The following is a 16,477-nucleotide window of genomic DNA, read 5'->3' on the forward strand; positions in this document are numbered from 1 at the left end:
TTGGTGTTTGGTCGAGTTTGTACGACCTGGGAGGGTCAGGTGCTATGAAGAACTTTTCCTTCCTATATCAGTAAAAACTGGGTTTCAATATCTGCGATATACAAAGCACAAATAGTCTATTGAAAAGCTCTATGTTTTAAAATAAACAAATTCGGACAGTAAATTTATTATTTCTGAATGTTTGTTTTGAATTTCGCGCAAAGCTACTCGAGGACTATCTGCGCTAGCCGTCCATAATTTAGCGGTATAAGACTAGAGAGAAGGTAACTAGTCATCACCACCCACTGCCAACTCTTGGGCTACTCTTTTACCAACGAATAGTAGGATTGACTGTTACATTATAACGCCCCCACGGCTGAAAAGGCGAGCATGTTTGGTGTAACTGGGATTCGAACCTGCGACCCTCGGACTACGAGATGAGTGCCTTAACCACCTTGTCATGCCGGGCTTCTTAGAAGTTTCAAAATATCTTTCAACTTGAAAAAGGCAACAAAAACTTTCGAAATTGAACCACGAATACTTAGCTATGTAGTTCAACTATTTCAATAAACAAGAACTACATATTATTTTCAATTTCATTTCAAAGCTAGTTACAGTTATTGTACTCGATGAAGATATATTTAAGCATATTTTAAAAACTAATAATTTGTTATATAGGAACAAGTAGCTCAAAATGTTGCAACAACAAAAGAAACTTAATATTGAAACATTAATGTTCTGTTATTCATAGTCTATACACTAGCAGTCACGGTTAAAGCAAGGCACGTTCGTGAAAAATTATTTACTGTTGTTTTCTTTCAATTTCGGCCCACCATGGCCAGGTGGTTATGGCACTCGACTCGTAATTCGAGGGTCGCAGGTTCAAATTCCGGTCGCACCAAACCTGGTCGCCCTTTCAACCGTGGGGGCGTTATAATGTGACTATTCATTGGTAAAAGAGTAGCCCAAGAGTTGGCGGTGGATGATGATGACTAGCTGCGTTCTCTCTAGTCTTACACTGCTAAATTAAGTACGGCTAGCGCAGATAGCCCTCGAGCAGCTTTGTGCGAAATTCAAAAGAAATCAAACAACTTTTTCAATTTTTGTTGTTTTCAATTGGTTAATTCCCGCGATAGTTGCATAAAAGTTACTAAAAGTTTTATATACTTGGCACCCATTCAACAACTGTTTTCCTTACATTGACATTTAAAAGGCTAGATTTATTTATGTTAATGTACGTCTTGTTTAAAATGTGTACATATACGGGCATGGTCAGGTATGTTAAGGCGTTAGACTCATAATCTGAGGGGCGCGGGTTCGAATCCCCGTCGCACCAAACAAGCTCGACCTCTCAGCCGTGGAGGCGTTATAATGTAACGGTCAATCCCACGGTGGTGATGACTAGCTGCTTTTCCTCTAGTCTTACACAGCTAAACTAGGGACGGCTAGCGCAGATAGCTCTCGTGTAGCTTTGCGCGAAATTAAACAAAAACAAATATATATATGTATATACATATCAACAATACATTTAGTTGTTCCTTTGGTGTATATTTTTCATGTACAAGCTTGCTACTAATGACCCTGGAAAGCTAAATACAGTAAATATCTACCGTTTCTGTAAGAGTGATGTCCGTTTAGTCATCCATATCAAAGATAAACGTTCACATCTAGTGTTAAAGATAAACGTTCACCTGAGCACACATTTACTGTTAAAGATAAACGTTCTCCTGAGAACACATCTACTGTTAAAAAATAAATTCTAATTTATAAGTAGTTTTCCGCAGAACATTTTAAAAATTCATGCCGAAACGTTTTTAGGTCAATTTGTTTACAATAGTGTTATTGCTTGTTTCTGGGATATATCCAAAACAATGTTTCATCAAATCTCGGCTGATATTATAGTTACGAAAGTGACGATGAACTTGGAGAACACAAGAAGTCTCTTATAGACTTGTGCAGTATTGTGGGAAGTGCGACAGATTCGTCCCTGTGACGGCTCTCACGTCTTGTAGATCCTCACTGCTGTAGGGTACGCTGCAAGAGGCCAGCAGCTTCATTAAGTTTCACAGTAGGGACTCACCACCCCGTGTTGCCCGAATATTCCGCCACGCTGTCTGGATTGTTCGGCCGCCAGCTGGGCTGGGAGACTGACACTCTAGTCGTCCCTCCTTCAGCCTTCGTATCTACGAGACGAACTTCAGGGACGGCAAAGGGAAAATGTTCGTCTTTTCCGGATCTAACAGTAACAGTGTTCACATACTTAAATCGTCTTCGTAGCCCAGATAACAATGTTGTATTGAAAAGAACAAAGGTCATCAACAATAAAGCTTACACAATCGCGTGAACTACATTACAGATATTTGTTTGACATTTTTGTGCCTCATCTCGGATGTCTGGAAAAGTGACCAATGCCTCTAGCAAAACTCGAACGTTCGTCTTGTGACCTGATGTACCCGTAGGTGCGTGAGAAACTCTGGTAATTCTTTTCTTTCATCGTCTTTACAATACATAATATAGAGATGTAATAACAAATAAATATAATTTAACTTATAAAAATTGAAATACATAAGGAGCCTTATTATGTTATTCATATTAAAGAAACCAGATTACAAGAAGTTTCCACTCAACAGGATTTCCAATTCAAGAACAGTTTTTATGTCTGCGTGAATGTTATCGAAGATTCTAAAAGGTTACTGCGTGAATAATTACATATATTAGGCTGTTTATCTCAATAACAATAACAGTTTTATAGAAAGCCTTTGATAAAAAAAAATTACAGTTAGAATATTTTAAAAATCTGAATCAATCAATATTTTGTAAAGCGTTTTATCTTAAATGTTTATTTAAATTTATAGATTTATTAGGATTAATTACTGGCAAGCGCAGCCGTTAAATAGTCCTGAAAACTAAACAGAAAAATTATTTATAACGATGTTTCAAAATCTCACTAGATAACTATGAATTATTCACAGATATCCATTTCTTCTATCAACTGAAACCTTCAGTTGGTTTCATGGAGTCCAATAAATCAGTGATTACATCATATTTCAAACTCAAGTTACTTGCAAGATCTGTTTAACCTAGGAAATGTGAAGTAATGCAAGAGTCAGCTTAGCTATGTACTACAAAATATACATTATTTTTATTGTTCTTGTTTTAGCAAAGCTGACTAGAATGTAGTTATAGTTGCAGCTACAGATACGTTTGTCTGTTTTGAGGTTAAGCAAAGAGCAACACAATGGACCATCTGTGCTCTGCTTGCTATGAATATCGAAATCAGGATTCTAGCGTTGTAAGTCCGCATATAAAACGCTGTGTCACTGAAGAGCAGCTACAGATAAAGAAATTGCACTTTATTTTCACGTCCAGCCTTGAAAGGTGTTCAAATTTTTCTTAAATCTCAAAATTCTATCCCTCTCATAGTCATCGTGATACAAAGCAAACTCTCAAACTTCTTTTTTCACCATTGCAAATATGTTCATTCTAGTGGTCATGATCATGCACCGTTGCTCAATATCGGTTTCCAATGTAATAACATTCTGCGAATGATTGTTAGTCTTAAGTCACACATGGCCCGGCATGGCCAAGTGTGTTAAGGCGTTCAACTCGTCATCCGAGAGTCGCGGGTTCGAATCCCGGTCGCACCAAACATGCTCGCCCTTTCAGCCGTGGGGGCGTTATAATGTTACGGTGAATCCCACTATTCGTTGGTAAAAGAGTAGACCAAGAGTTGGCGGTGGGTGGTGATGACTAGCTGCCTTCCCTCTAGTCTTACACTGCTAAATTAGGGACGGCTAGCGCAGATAGCCCTCGAGTAGCTTTGTGCGAAATTCAAAACAAACAAACAAACAAAACAAACAAGTCACACATTTTGACACCCTTTCTATAAATCCTCGATTGTACATGGACTCAGCTCCTAAGACCACACTTAAGCAGGCCAAAGGCACAAACATCCATTGGAGATTCATCAGAGAACCTAACAGATCGAATGGGATTGTTTTAATTTTAATTTATTCCGTCATATTTCTCATGACATCTATCGATGATTTCAAAGTTTGAGTGAAAGTTTCTGAACATTGGCGTGTAACAATTGGTCTATTTCAAATTGGATTTCATTGCAATAATATTTTGATTCGGAACGTCTTGTTCTTAATTCTAGTCTTCATCTTGCAGATAAAGACATTGCTCCAAATTGTTTGTGACGTGGTTTCGGTTTGTTATCGTCCTAAAAGCTCTTGTGAGTTTTTCTTTTTTCGCTTACATGGATAATAATGGAGGGGTCTTTTTTATAAATTTTGTAATTTTTCACACTGTATTACTTAACAATCTCAATATATAAGTTTTCTTTGTCGAGAGTGACAAATTTAATACCTACCAGTCATAAATCTGCATTGGTGGTTGCATTCAAATTTGACAATTTGTCTTGAACTAATTACATATATAGATGCTAAACATGTCGCCATCGTATTAACATGTCTTGATAAAAAATAAATAAAAGTAGTTATCAAACTAGTATGGTACAAAAAAGCAAATTATGAAGAAATTGGAATTTTCCCGAAGCTTTTAGTTGTTTTATAACTTCATGTGAATCAACAGTAGATTACCTGCATTAACCGTCCTTATTTTTGAACCAATAAATTAAAGAAAATGCAGTTAGTCAACAGCACCCACTGCTAACTCTTATCTGACTAAATAGTGGAAGTAAACCATTAATATGTTAGTTCACCTATGGTGCTAAAACATGGAATTCATTTTTGTGGTTTACCAATGGGGAGAATATGACAAAAGGAGATCTTCAGACATGTGTTTTGATTAACTTTATGGACAGTACTTTGTTAGAGATAGATGTCCTCCACTATAAATAATAAAATTTTAGCTCAAGAAGATTGAGAATTGGGGAAAATACATGGTTTATCTGTAAACTCAATAACATATATACTATTAGGATATACAATTAAGCAATAACTACTTCTAACCATAACATTAATTTACCTCTATACAACCCAAACCGTGCAGTTGTTTTCTTAGCGCTTTTTAAGAAATAAACACATTGGAAAGCGTGAAGCCACTATCAACTAATTTGTACCAATAAAACCTAGCTATATGTGGAAAGGTTTACACTTCATCTTATTTTCTCCTTTCCATATACGAATTTGGTGTTTTTTGTAGTGGAATGGAAAAATTGGGAATGTGAAAATTAATGGTAATTAGAAGTTTTAGAAGCAGCTTTGTTAGTTATAAACTTCTTGAATGATTTTTTACTGTTACTTTTAAATATAAATTTTAATAGTTGGACAGAGGTTGTGTAAATTCATGATTAATGAAATATTATCTCAGGACATAAAAAGTTGCTTCCCTTATATGTAATTGTGAAAAAACACAAAAATGCCCATAAGAACTTAAAACACAAAATGTAATACCACAAATTTGCATGAATCCAATAAATCTTTTTGCCAAATTTGGTGAAGATCCATCAAAAGGGGCGAAGTAGTGGTTAAAAAAAACGCCCATAAAATCTGCAAAAATGAAAATTTATATGTATCCCTGCATGAACCTTTATATCAGTTTTGGTAAAGATTCATCTTGTGAAGTAGTTATAAAATCAGTTGTATAACTGATTAAAATGAATAAAGTGGTCTTTTGTGTACCTGCTTGCTTATATTTGCTGCAATGATAACATGAAGTGTTGTTGTTTTGAATTAAGCACAAAGCTACACAATAAGCCATCTCAACTCCGCCCACCACGGGTATCGAAACCCGATTTTTAGCGTTGTAAGTCCACAGACATACCGCTGAGTCAGTGAGGAGCAACATGAAGTGATGATGAGATGCTATTTGATTTTATAGATAAATTAAAACATTAAATTATAAAATTGTTTAATGATTTAATCATATTTTGAATAGTTCTTAAAACAGTCTAATATATCTATTTTAATTCACCTTCGTTGGGACAACGGTATGTTTACGAATTTACAACGCTAAAATTAAGAGTTCGATCCCCCTCGATGGGTAGAGGAGATAGCCCAATGTGACTTTGATATAATAAACAAACACAAAACACTATTTTAATTACATTATTTATGAATCTTTAAAGTTTTATTTACTCAGGTTTAAAGTGTAAAGAACTTCTTTTTCCACAGCTTTGGTGCAGCTAAAGTTAAATCCAACCATTTCCTGGGTGACCAAATGTCTTGCAGAAACTATAAGCTAGTAAACATTTAATCCACGTGTAACAGTACTCTTGGTATTTCTAGCTTCGATTAAAATTTTAAAATTTGCTGACAAACTAAGGATAAAACAGAACAATCTTTTTACTCCTAACATATCGTTGCACTGGTAAAGTAAGAATTCTAGATGTTTAAATTTTTTTCTTATATTCACCAACAGGTTGAACACGTTGCAATGATCATTATAAGGCTTAAGTGATTCTGGATACAATTTTTAAACTATATATGCAAAATAATAGCAAATGCATTATTGTCACACCATTACAAAGGCATTTTAGTTAAAACGAAGGATAATTTTACGATACTTTTAATGTACTTAAGAATACTTACTCCAATATGCACTGGTATACATCTTAACAGTTCCAGAAAACTAGTTTTCAATCTAGAAATAACATGTAAACACTTATCATCTATAACAAATACACTGTCAAAGCATTAAAGCTGCTGAAGATAGTACTACAAAACTAACCTTTCTTCAACTTAAGAGTCTTTTTCTGACAACTGTATAGTTAATATGCTAGAATATGGAATATAGTTAGTTTTTACATACATAATAACAACTCTTTTTAGGTGTTTTATGTTTAAAATAATTTAACTCAAAATTATAAGTTAATCAGAAAGCATATTCCAACTGGCATGAAAATATAAAGCTACCATATGTTATGGACTACGTATGCCAATGGAAATTCAACAGTACGTAACATGTTTGGAGCAATGTTTTGATAAAAGACGTAATCATGTATATACGGTATAATAACTAAACAAATCTGAAAAGCAAAATCACCAGCTTTCAATCTTATTGCTATAGCTATTCAGTTAATTGTTGGGCTCACGAATCAGTTACTCTCACATGAGAATTGGTAGATGGAATAGTCAAAAACAGTAACTAACGGAAATACTTATTTACATTAGTCGATTATTTTTACACTGATCAATATAATCATAATTTTGATTAACGGATTACATGATACTTAACAATGCAGCTGATAGTCGTAAGTAATTGAGTTAATCACCCAGCTCTACTCATTAAAAGAAAGGCTCAACGCTTCTACGGGGCAGTAAACATTTAAAAACATTATTTTGATTCAGCCCTCACAATGTTACTGGTCTAACGTACCTCACAAATACCAGCGGTTAAGTATTAACAGTTGCATAAATGTGGTGAATTATTTATAATTCTTTAGTCATCCAACTTTCTAAGTACCCTGATTCCCTTTCAATATATTGAGTCATTTTCACCACTACTAATTACACAAACCATATTCTCATATTCAATACTAACTTAATAAATAATTATTTTACTTTTAACTCATACCCCAGTATACTAGTATACTACAGAATTTACCTAAAGCACGTTTTGTTTACAATAGACGCACATAATAGCAGCACAAGTGCTATTATAGTATTACGTTAGCAGCACTATTAGTAGTATGTTACTTGAGGAAGCTATGGCCAAAGTTCAACCTCTAAATAAAGAGAACTAGAAAGTCACCGTCACAAGAAAAGGAGATCTGATCCCTTCCCCCCTTTTATCAGGTCAGTTTCTAGATACAGATTGAGAACATAAGGAAAATAGAATTGGTAGATCTACACTATCTGGGTAAATCCTCATAGATGCTGGACCTGGATTTTGGATAAGGAATGGTACAAGTTTCAAAGTTAAATTTTCTGTGTTTTACTTTTAATACTATTAGTGGTATTAGTTAAGAGAAGTCTAAGAGATATAGAACCAAACTGTTATTTATGATATAGTTACGCCTATTGGATGTTTAGAATTTCGTTATTTTGCAATATAAGTAACTCTTTAGGGGGAAATATTCTGTGTATGAATAAAATTCTGTAATAATATCTACATATTACAATTCTAAATTAAGCCAAACAATAACTTCGGGAAAATCAGGTGACATCACAATTTCTTATTCTACTTAAAAGACATACGCAAAATAATTAAGTCTTAAATAATGCCCTCTCTAAATTATGAAATTATCCCTCTTCATAAAGTATGCTGCGTAATACAATAAATATTATATTTCAGAATTTTATTTACAGTACTAATATAAAACCTACTAACATATTCAGAAAACTAATACAGGTAGCTAGCTTCTTGAAACAAGAAACACGGGTTTAATTTCTTATTGTTGTTAAGGATTGATATGCAGGGAAATCGTAAAACGAACCTTGTTTTCCCTATGCAATTTGTAATGTTATGTCAAATACATCAGTCCTTATTTCTTACGAATATAGAGAAAGTTGATTGTTATTGAAAGGCTCTTTTCTATTGTTCATATGTACGCTAATAGCAATAAGTGTTTTCTTTATAGCAAAGCCACATCGGTTATCTGCTGAGTCTACCGACGAGAATCGAACCCCTGATTTTAGCATTTTAAATCCATAAATTTACCGCTGTATCAGTGGGGGACAAGTATTCACAAAAACGTAATTTGAGTGGATTTCTTTTTTTTTTATGGAGCGTGTATCTCAAAGATGTACAGTATATATCCATGTGCGTCGTTTCACGTAACAGTGTGTGTGAGTTGTTTTATTTTAATATTTTTGTTTCCTTGTTTTTATTCTTTTTTATGTAATTATATGTATTACTGTTTTTTATTTATTTATTTTATCTGTACCATTTTCACGCATATTCCCCTCTATAAAGGTAGTTAAATACACAAAAACTAAAATGTAGTTAATGGATTATAAATAAATACGAAGCACTGTTAATTTAGGGCTATGGTTTTTCTTCACCTGGTTATTTTTTCTCATTCCTTTATTTATTGAAATAATTCATTTTTGGCATTTATGTTACTTTATTCTTTATTGATAATAGCAAGGTCTGGGCAGGCAAATATTTATTAATTGTGAAGTAGGAATGTTTAAATCTTATTTTCCAATTATTTGAAAATCTTAACTTTCGACATTTGTTACTTGACGGTATTATTAGACGATATTATTAAATTTTATGAAAACGGGATGTTGCTATTTTGAAATAGGCTTTAGTTGGGTTTTTTTTTTCTATGTTTAGGGGTTCGTCAGCTCCGAAACACAATTCACTTATTCCAGTCTTTATATACCACAATATTACTTAAAGCAGTCAATTCTTGTGATTTTCTCCACCTACATCAATGGACCCTGTATCTCAGATCTGTGTATAAGATCCCAGCTTCCCATTATTTCTTTCTAAGCACTTTTCTCGACGGTAGAACGTTATCACGACAACATTGTGTGCCTTCTACGGGTTTCCTTTCAGTTTTGTGAAGTTGTTAAATATACCTTTAACGGCTTTTTCGATCCGTCTTTTTTAGTTTTTTTCTTTATCTTACAAAAAACAAAAGAGGGGACGTTTTCGAATACGAATTCACAAGTATACTGAGTCACCTAGTGTTTCTACACCATCATCTCTAGAGTCTAAGATTACGCAGTCGTGGAGAAGGGCACCTTTTCTGCAGAGAATGTCCAGTCTATCATATAAAGAGAAGTGCAGTCTTGTGTGAAATATATTTTGTTTTCCTGTTGTTTCAGAAGCTGAACTTGTGGGACATCAAGGCAGGACTGGTGAGAATATGAATTTTCTCTCACCTTCCTTTGCTCAGACAACTACTCAAGAATTAAAAATTCTAATTCGGTAATTTCCTTTCCTGATAACCCATCCAGAGACGCATCTTTTCACGACTGCTTCTCTCCAGGATGTGAGGCACTTGTATAGAATATAGGATATAAAATCTTCACGCCAATCTCTTGGAGCTTCTAGCAATTCAACAAGCTATATCCTAGGGTCTTACACTGTTGCGAGAGTGAAGATTGCTTCACTCTAACAATTTCACTGTGATCTCCTATATTTCCAAGTAAGAGAACATTCATTCTAGGTTTCTTTGTTTTCATACATTGGATCTTTAGGGCCTACAACGAGATTGTTCTTCTTGCTTGTCATGTTATAGGTAGTGGCCAATAGGATATCTCATCCCGACAAATTTTGTTTCCCAAGAAACTGATGCTTTATCCACAAGTTTTAATTGGATCTGCTTTTGTCTCGGGACTTCTCAAATCAATCTGACTGAAGCATGACAAACGGTCATCTATTGCACTATAACAAACAGTCCTTGTGCCCTAGCTACTGTACCTTGGATATAGATTTGGGACCACATCCCTATAATTCCACTGACGAGACATGAACCTTGTCTGCTTGGGTGGGGCTGGATGAATCCCATAAGTTAGGTACAATATTCCACCTATTTCCGTTTTCTCTTAGTGATGTCAGGTTTTTGCTTTTGTGGATAGTTTGCCTTTACCACTCGCGAATAAGATTTCGTGTTTTTCAAGTGAAGTGCATACCTGTTTCAGAAGTGGTGTGAACTTCACTAGTGTGTCATTAATATATCTTATTTTTGCACACTTCTTGTCTATGCAGATTTTCCTTGTGCGGATGTTGCCATTACCAGTCCTCCATCTTGTCAGTGTTGAATTTTTAGCTGTAGTATAAGAAGTGTTAAGTGTGTTTTGGAAATTTTCCTATACCGAAAATGTATTTCTGATTATACTTACCTTCTCTTGCAACGGCTGATGTTTGGATCTGCTAGTTTGGACTTCTTCAAGTGGATAGGATGTGATAACATAGAGCTTATATACGGATATTATATGTCTGGAATAGGGAGCACACTGATGTAGACGGATTTAACTTCCATTGAACAATTTACTGAGATATAAATGTTGGAAAAAGCGAGGTAATATTCATACCAGTGCTAAGATTGGCAGAGAAGAGACGGTACAAGGGAGGTAAGTATTATCGAAAATACAATTTCGGTGTAGGAAAATGTCGACTTCTGAATGGATTAGTTTCTATGAGAGATAGTCAAAAAGTACTTCTGCTCATTGAAATAATTACCATATGCTGTGTAGTTCAAAATTTTATAACATTCTAATTTTCTAATATCTTACTTCAGAAAAAAAATCAATAATGGAACTTCTCGTTTTTTGTCACGTGATGCATGAGCCATAAACAAAACAATGTTGAACGTTTCAAAAAATAAGAAGTCGCACAATAATAACATCTGTTTATTTGCCCTATTGACACGTGTGTTTGAAAGTTTTTTGGACGAATTAGTTATTTTGACATTGGCGCCAAGTTGTCATAGTCAAGTAGGTGAAACTGCTTGTGCTATTGTTGGGTGCTTTTTTCTGAAAAGTCTCAAAATACGGAACTTTACAACAATTGAATTAAATCGTTTGGTTGCCTAATAGACCAGCAAAAGTTTTTATTTTCTCGGTAATGAAATCTATATTTTATTATGCTTTATTATGAACGATGACCTTCATTATATAAAATAAATAACTCTTTACATTAACAGCTTCATATACAAAAAAGAAACTACGCCATAGTTTTCAATCTGTAAGTGCCCCTAGTCAGGGGCGGATTAAAGGCAACTGATGCCGTAAGCACAGCCCAATAATGGTTCCCCATCTGTCCCTCGATTGCATAACTGTGTGTCTTTTCTTATAGCAAAGCCACATCAGGCTATCTGCTGAGCCCACCGAGGGGAATCGAACGCCTAATTTTAGCGTTGTTTCCTTAACTGACAAAACATTAAAACTCAATAAGTGCTGATAGTGAAATAAAAGTTTGAAAATGTATACCCTTCTTTAGTTTTCTTCCTGGTCAGACCCCACAACTATATTAAATAAAAACTTTATTTATTTAACAGATTGGGCATGGATCACAATCAAGCAATGGCTGAAGCCTTTTATTAAGAAATGATGAGGGAAATCACTTTTTTGATGAAAAATTTGCTCAAAACCCTTTTATTAAAAAAATTCTCACTTTGGTGTTAACAATTTCTCACTTTGAACTTAAAATCCTGTAAGCAAATAATTTACTTATACCTTATATTTATTTAAATTTTAAAAAGTTTTCTTCCATATTTTTTAATTGCAAAGTCTTTGATCAAGCCCTCAAAACTAATTTGGCGTAACAAATCCGCTTCTACGCTTAGCAGAGACAAGGCATCCAGCTTGTCTTGTCGCATAGTTGTTCTGTTGGGATTTTTAATATGCTTGAGTTGAGAAAATGAACGCTCAGCTGTGCAATTTGTGACCATTAATGTTTAAAATACACGCAATACAATATCAACATTTGAAAACGCACACTAAATTTTGTCTTCTAAAATTATTTTATAAAGTTCCGCATGACTCAACCTGGTTTCTACAGTTTTTGCTGCACTGAACTTATGGTGCAGATATGAGTGAAACTGCTGAAGCTCGGCAGAGAGATTAGTGTCCAAATTATCTGGGTAAGCATTAGTTAGCTTTTGGGAACACTGAGAGTACCTTTCAGTTTCAGTAGATGAAGTGACATCATTTGGCACATCATCTACTGAAACTGAAAGGTACTCTCAGTGTTCCAGCACATCACATAGGAAAGAAAATCTGTTTATTTCTTTGTACACCTCTCCTCTTCTTCACATCGCGGTTTCTAGTTTGTCAATAAGTGTGTAGAAGGTGGTGATACGAAATTTGTCTCTGGCATTCAGATCTACTTCTTGTGCATTTTCGTCATTGAGTACCTTCTTTCTGACACGTTTGCGAGTTTCAGCTGCATTGTAATCAACATGTGATAGTATTTCCTTTGCAACTGCTTCAAATCTTTCAAAGTCATCCCTTAAAGTGCGTAGTTAGTCAGTTAATGACTCGTATAAATCTGCACATGTTTTAAGTTCACATCCTCATTTTGCAGAACTTGATTTGCTTTATGAAACTCTTGTAAAATCTCATCTAACATGATCAACATAAAAACAAATTCTAGCTCTTGCATCTTATTTGCAATATTGTCTGCTTCTCTTCTAGTGTCTCCCTTTTGTGACTGGTCTTCAACTAGACATACTAAAGCTTCCAAAATCTTAAAGAAAGACTTCAAAATTGCTGTTGTTGCACAGTATGTGCCTCCCATCGGGTATAAGAGAGGGGTTTTATCACACTTTCATTTCCAAGACAAGCTTTAAGAATTTTCCACCGGCTGGTTGAGGCTGAAAAAAAATGTATAGAGCAAATGCATTGTAGAGAAAAAATTAACTGCTGACAGCAGCACTTCGGCCTACCAGATTTAGTGAATGGGTTGCACAGGGCACATATATATGACAAATTTATTTTCTTCTAAAATCTTTTACTGCATCTCCTTATAATGCCCAGACATGTTAACAGCATTGTCGTACTACTGAGCCCTACATATTGAAGAATTAAGTTTGCAAACTTCACGTAAGTACTTCAATACCTGATTTGCTATTTCCTCACCAGTATGGCTTTTTAGTTCCAGAAAGGTTTAAAAGCGTTCAATAGGTTGCCCATCTTTTAAGTATCGAAGTACAACACTTAACTGGTCTGTGTGTGGTAGATCTCGCGTCGAGTCAACTGACAAGCTAAAATATCCAGAAAAATTTACTTCATCAACAATGAACGCGTGGACCTTCTGAGCAATTGGCTCAATGAGTTCTTCACAGGTGATTTTGGACAAGTAAGAAGGATTTCCTTTTCCAGAATTTCCATATTTCAAAATGTGCCCCACTAAAAATGGATCAAACTGACTTATGACCTCAAGCATCCATAAAAAATTCTCATTCTGCAGTGAACCAAATTTTTCATCTGTTTCTCGAAAAGCCAGGCCACATTCAGCTAACGTACGAATAACAACTATTACACGCTCCAAGATATGTTCCCAGTAATTGCACTTTTCTTTAATTTGTTTTCCAACTCTTGTCTTAAGCCTAAACCTTGTCTACGAGTTAAGTATATTAGCATAGAGTTTCGGTGAGTAGTGCTTCTTTCAATATGATCAATTACAATAGAATTTCGCCAGTCACTGAACCCTTCTCTTTCAACAAAACACGAGGAACATTTAGGGGTAAAAAGTTTACAAACAAAGCAGTAAACTGGCCCTGCTGATGATCAATACAATAACCACTCTCTCTTGTATTGCTCACCATTGACTTTTACCCCAAAGAAAAGTTTTTGCGAATAGTATCTCGTTGGTTTGCTACTATTGAAAGTCTGGCAAGATTTGCCAAATAGCCCATTGTGGTGTTGACAGTCAGTGGGTCCACAAGCAATCCAATAAAACACATTCAGAGAAATCGAACCCCAACCCTGGATCTTTTGATTTAGTTTCTTTTGTAGACTGAAACATTTTACCATAGTTCAGTAGATTTTCATTTTCAGCGATTATTTAAACTTCAGACTGTCTTGTAGAGCAACTCGCATTAACATTAACACCAGAGGTATCAGGAAAATTTACAGGCAAAGTGAGATCAGTTGTGAGACTTGTGCCAGTTGAGCCAGCCTGTGACACCTCAACACCATCATGATGTTTTGACTTTGAAATGGACAAAGTGGTACTTGTAGGTGTGGAGCTCAGTTCAACTTCAATCTTGTCAGAGTCAGATGCAGTACAAGTGATTTCTAATAGCGGAGATGGGTTTGATTTGGAAACTGATGTTGTGTAAGTTGAGTGAAAAAATTAGTCAGCTTTCCAGTCTTGGGACTAAATCCAAAGCCTTTTGTCCGTTCTTTTTTGCCACTTTTCTCTTTTGAGTACTACAATATGAACACGTTTCATATTACAATCTGAAAAATACAAAAACAAAAATAAAATAAAAAACACAAAAAATTAGTCAGCTTTCCAGTCTTGGGACTAAATCCAAAGCCTTTTGTCCGTTCTTTTTTGCCACTTTTCTCTTTTGAGTACTACAATATGAACACGTTTCATATTACAATCTGAAAAATACAAAAACAAAAATAAAATAAAAAACACAAAAAATAGGATCCTATATAGTTATAATGATTAGAGAAACACTAAAATTCATAAGAAAACGTTGGTAAGATAGTCAAATATACTAAACTCTAGACAAATATACTAAACATTTAGACAAAGACTCTCAAAAATTTATCCTAGGACCTCGGCTCACCCACAGAGAAACACGAATTCATAAATATCTTTATTGATTTGCTGCATTCTGATTGGTTTAAAACCATTCGACACTGGTTTTAATCCATTTTAAAAGAATTAGTTTTCACTCATTGCAAAAGTTTCATTAAGGTTGTTGCTATGGTATCTGTATGCAAAAAGCAATGTCAGTGGTAATATGCAAATACAATGTGAGCCAAAAAGTATTCCAAAACAATTTATGATCAATAGCACATACTATAGTAGCCTATATACATAGTGATCGTTCTGTACTGGTACACATACATAACATATAATCAATTGTAAACTGTATTGCACATTAAACTACTATATACTGGGTTAGGCCTAGACTAAAGTACCTTAATTCTAATCAAATATTTGAAGAATGAGTTGTAAACTCAACTCAGTTTTAATATGGGGACTTTGGATGAGCCAACAAACCATACATCAACAAAATAGGCATATGTCTGAAACTTTATCTGCATGCCTGGATGCGAAGGCAAATTCAAAACGACGGCCTTAAATTGAGAATAGTCCACTTCATTCAGGCTACAGTAGCGTTTCCAGTGTACTTACACTAAACTAGTTACAGTATTTAGGCCTAACGATATTGTCACTCTGTTCTCTGATAATAACACTAACGTTAGGTCTAATGCTAATACATTGCAACTGAAGTCACTAACGTTAAGCCTAGCACTCCGTACTAACCTTCCTCACATGAACTTGTTCAATTCAAGCACTTTTTCAGACAATCCTAAATTGGTTTTGTTGATTTGCCGGTTCTTTACGGTATCTTTATATGACCACGGTGCCACAGTACTGTACAACTACTACTAGTATAGTATATAGTGTGTACATAACAACGTTAAGAATCGTGTCGTACATGTCGATGTTTTACGCAATTTGACCTAAAGGTTGAATTATCGCCTGACTGCTCCGATCAGTCAGCTGTTTTCCCAGCTTTACAAAAATGTAATAAAACACATACTGATCTGAGTTTAGAGTCGCAAAATAATTGAATTACACCTAAAAGATTGTCTCTGTGTTTCTATCTCGGATTGTTCGTTCGTCTCAAAAACATTACCGGAGGGCCGGGTCGGGGCATTATGACGTCAGGATAGGATTAAGGAAGAAGTAAGGAGAATATAATCGTGATCTTCATTTTTGAGTCTAAAAATGGCATATTTGGCAAAATTTTGTTGGCTATTTATGAATGTGGATAAACACAAGGATACCCGGTCTTAAATCACAAACGATTGCAAATTGTTTGGGAAGACACACGGGTTCCAGTGGAACGCTGAAGGTCATTCTGTAGTGAACGAGCCGT

The 16,477-nt window shown here is 34.9% G+C and overlaps 1 long non-coding RNA gene across 1 annotated transcript in view; it reads left to right on the top strand.

Moving 5' to 3' along the window:
• Positions 1-1,980: 1,980 nt before the first annotated feature.
• The window catches only part of LOC143238648 (uncharacterized), a 31,087-nt gene continuing 16,590 nt past the window's right edge, over positions 1,981-16,477 (top strand). The window contains exon 1 of the long non-coding RNA XR_013020705.1: positions 1,981-2,455. This is a non-coding gene — a long non-coding RNA (uncharacterized LOC143238648). The remainder of the gene's footprint in view (positions 2,456-16,477) is intronic.

The sequence above is a fragment of the Tachypleus tridentatus genome, chromosome 13 (assembly GCF_004210375.1).
Source record: "Tachypleus tridentatus isolate NWPU-2018 chromosome 13, ASM421037v1, whole genome shotgun sequence".
Lineage (NCBI taxonomy): Eukaryota > Metazoa > Arthropoda > Merostomata > Xiphosura > Limulidae > Tachypleus > Tachypleus tridentatus.